General features: G+C 31.8%; 1 non-coding gene across 1 annotated transcript; it reads left to right on the plus strand.

Annotated features, from left to right (window-relative positions):
* The first annotated feature begins 887 nt into the window (after positions 1–887).
* LOC126675962 (small nucleolar RNA SNORD96 family) lies at positions 888–980 on the plus strand. The gene has a single exon (XR_007640142.1). It is a non-coding gene; the product is annotated as a small nucleolar RNA SNORD96 family (small nucleolar RNA).
* The last annotated feature ends 2,884 nt before the right edge of the window (positions 981–3,864 follow it).

The following is a 3,864-nucleotide window of genomic DNA, read 5'->3' on the forward strand; positions in this document are numbered from 1 at the left end:
GAAAATAAAAAATGAAAATATTAATTTGATAAAAATGATAATTAAGAATAACAAACATTTATAATAAATAAAAAATTTAGAAAGAAAATAAAAGTTGATTTGACAAAATTAAAATGAATTTTAGTGTGTGAAGAAAAAGACAAAATTAAAATGAATAAGAAGAAAATATATTTAGTGGGTGCATGAGTAATAAGAGATATTACCTCTTACAAGTAATAGTCGGTAACAAATTAATTGTGTTGACCACGGCAGGGTCACACAGCATGGAAAAAGGAGTATATTTGAAAAGAAACAATTAAAAAGAAAGTACGCTTGCCGATATAATCTTTGAGAGAGTTCTTTTGACAAAAAATAACAAATAAGCGTAGAGAGTGTAGATTCCTCAAGAAAATACAAAACATAACCCGCCCATTAGACTAGAAAAGCCCAATCCAATAATAAAACCTAACACGCCAACCCTAATTTTCATTGTCCCCCTCTTCTACTTTTCTCTAGCCGCCCCCTTCTTACTCTATATAATCTTCTCACCTTCAACTAATTCCATTTCACTTTTTTTCTTCTTCTAAATTTTCCTTTAAAAAATTAAATTCGAAATTTGAAACAAATTTTTTATTTTTTGATTTTAATGCGTTTTCTTAAATCTGACGGGGGTTCAACCAAAATCCCTAACTCTAAGAATTGGAGCAAACGTTTGAAATGTTTGTATAATCCAAAAAGTAAAACGTCAGAAATCAATTCCTTGTGATGGGCGTCGAGGCTTCGGTCTCCGTCCGTTACTTAACGGAAAGGTCTCATATTCCATTGCCTTGTGTAGCGGCGTTGCTGCAATTACAATTTGGGACTGGCCATGAGTACCTACATCCAATTCTATTTTAATCTTTTTTTCGTTGCCAATGAGGAAATCAATCATACACCAATTACCATCTTTCGGGACTGAATGGCCCATGGGCCTTGCTGTTAATTCTGCAATTCTGAGGCAACCTAATTTTTTTTTAAATTTATGTTTTTGTATTTTGTAAGTTAAATTATTTTGAAGAAAACTAAGATTCCAATTAGAAATTCTAAAATTTGATTATAGAAAAAGTGAAGAAAAATTCTTAGTGATAGTGAATATTTAAATAATTTATAAATTGATATTTTATACTGTTTACTATTTTTAATAGAGTGTTTTACTGTGAGACTGTAAAGAACAGATTTGTCAAATTAAATTATTTTGAAGAAAATTAAGATCCAATTAGTATGAGACTGTGAGACTGTAAAGATCAGACTTTTTCAGTGTCCCATGAATTTTCCCAGCTATAATTAAAATAAGTTAGCATGATCTCTGGTCATTTGGTAATATAACAACAAAGTTTCAGTATACCTGCTGAAACAAAAGAGAAAAATACCATAAAATTGATATTTTACTTTCTTTAATCAATTTTCAAAAAATCATTGGTATTTTCTGTTAAATAAGAGCTAATGTAGTATAATTTTATTCTATAATTTAATATGATATGAACTTTTACGATAATAAGGATTAAACTGATATTTAAAAATTATTAAATGCTAATTGAAAAATGAAATAGATATTTTAAACTATTTGGCATAGTTCTAGTTTGAATTGATCAACTTTTGCAAATTTATACTTATTTGATATTTTATCCTAAGTTGAGGAGGTGAAATGATGTTTTGTTTGATAACAACAAATGAACAAAAGGGGCATTTCATTTTTAATCTGAGCAAAGGATCAATTAGAGCGATCCGTTTTATGCATTTACCAATTAGAGCAACACGGAAAGGTTTGTAACCACCGCTGGCCAACAATCAAATTCAATTCCTGCAATTAAACAAACAAAGGATCAATTCACCCCCTCAACTTAATATAAAATATCAAATGAGTCATTTTAGATGTTTTTAGGTCAGATAGGCCCACAACTTGTGTTTTTGGCTCAAATCAGCCCATCTGACACAAAAACACAGCTAAAGGAGAGTGAGATTGCTAATTAAACTAAATAATTCTAATAAATCACAATTACAACCTTAATTAAACACAATTAAAATTCTAACCTGAAACTGCCTAACCCCACCTTGTCACAGCATGAACAGATCTGCTCCTCGAAAATGAGGAACAACAGCGAGGAGCTCTGCTCCTTGCCATAAATTGCAGATCTGCTCTTAGGAGCAGATTTGCTGCTCCTTGGGCGAGGAGGTGAGAGATGATAGGGGATTAAGTTGCCTGAGGAGGTGGTGGGGTACGGAAGCGGACAGTGGTCGGAAAGAAGAAGGGAAGAAGAAGAAGAAACAAAAAGGGGGAAAGGAAGGAGAAGGAAAAAAGTATGAAAATATCCTTTTATTTTTTTTATTAAAAATTAAATTACTTATTAAATTATTAAAAATTAAAAGATGTAATTGAAAATTAAAATTATTAAGTATTTTTTTAAGTGATAAATAAAATATTGAGGGTTTTTTTAAAAAAAAATCCATTTTTTTTCCGGAAAATGTAACACACTTGCTTAGCTGAGAGTGGGGAAGGGGTTTTTTGACCGAAAAACGCAAGTTGCGGGGCTGTTTGATTCAAAAATGTGCAAAATGACTTTTTTGATATTTCGTACCAAGTTGAGAGGGTGAACGGATCATTTATTCGCAATTAAACACTAAAATCTTCATTCAATTTTAGATGGAAATGAAGTTTTGTGAATTCTACCTGAAGATCATTTTGAATTTCTTTAGGGTGTGTCTGGATAAGGGTGGATTTGGATTTGAATTTGAATTTGAGCCAAAACCTCTGTTTGGATTGGAAAATTTGTTGGATTTAGATTTGAGTCAAATCCAAATTAATTTCAACACATACAGAATTGAGGATTTGAAATAATTACTATAACCTATGGATTTCAAATAATCTCATAATCTTTATTATATTAAAATTAATCGATTGAATTTAATTCAGTCGAAAATCGACTATAACCCGATTCGAATGAAGAAAAAGTAGAAATTTTTATACGGTCAATATTTTTTTCGAATTATTTTTTCAAAAAAAAAATTATCCTGGAGAAAGAGCACGTTTCTACTTTTCCGAGATACCTGCCGCCGCTGTCCGACAGTAATTTTTTCCGGAATTTTTTTCTTCTAAAGGATCAGGCTCATTCTCTTTCGAGGTACCCGCCGCTGCCGTCTGGCGGAAATTTTTTCCGAAATCGCTATATTATTTCTGGAATTTTTTATCGATTTTTTCGAAAAACGTTTTCGACGGTAATTTTTTTCCGATTTTTGTTAAAGATTAGGTTCCTCCTCTTTCGAGATAACCGCTGCCGGCGTTCGACGAAATTTTTTTTCCGACAATTGTTTTCCATTTTTTTAATCCACATATTTTTCTGAAATTTTTTTTCTGATTTTTTTAGGATCAGACTCCTCCTCTTCCGAGGTACCCGTTGTCGGCGTCCGACCAGAAATTGTTTTTCGACAATTTTTTTAATCCACATATTTTTTGGAAAAAAAATTTCCGATCTTTTTTTCTTCAAAGGATCAGGCTCCTTCTCTTCCGAGGTACCCACTATGGCCGTTCGACAGAAATTTTTTTTCGACAAATTTTTCAACGAATTTTTTTTCTTGAGGATTAGACTCCTATTTCGAGGTATCCGCTGTCGCCATCGGACTAAAATTTTTTTCCGAAATTTTTTAATCCACAGATTGTTTCTGAATTTTTTTTCCCAGAGGATTTGGCTGCTCCTCTTTTGAGGTACCTATTGCAGCCGTCGGACGAAATTGTTTTTAGAGGAGGAGATTTTGAGATATCCGCCGCCATCCCCCGGCACAAATTTTTTATTTTTATAATTTTTTCTAAAAAGTAATTACAAAATTTTTGAAAAAAAAAATCCGTTAGAG

The sequence above is a fragment of the Mercurialis annua genome, linkage group LG3 (assembly GCF_937616625.2).
Source record: "Mercurialis annua linkage group LG3, ddMerAnnu1.2, whole genome shotgun sequence".
Taxonomy (NCBI): Eukaryota; Viridiplantae; Streptophyta; class Magnoliopsida; order Malpighiales; family Euphorbiaceae; genus Mercurialis; species Mercurialis annua.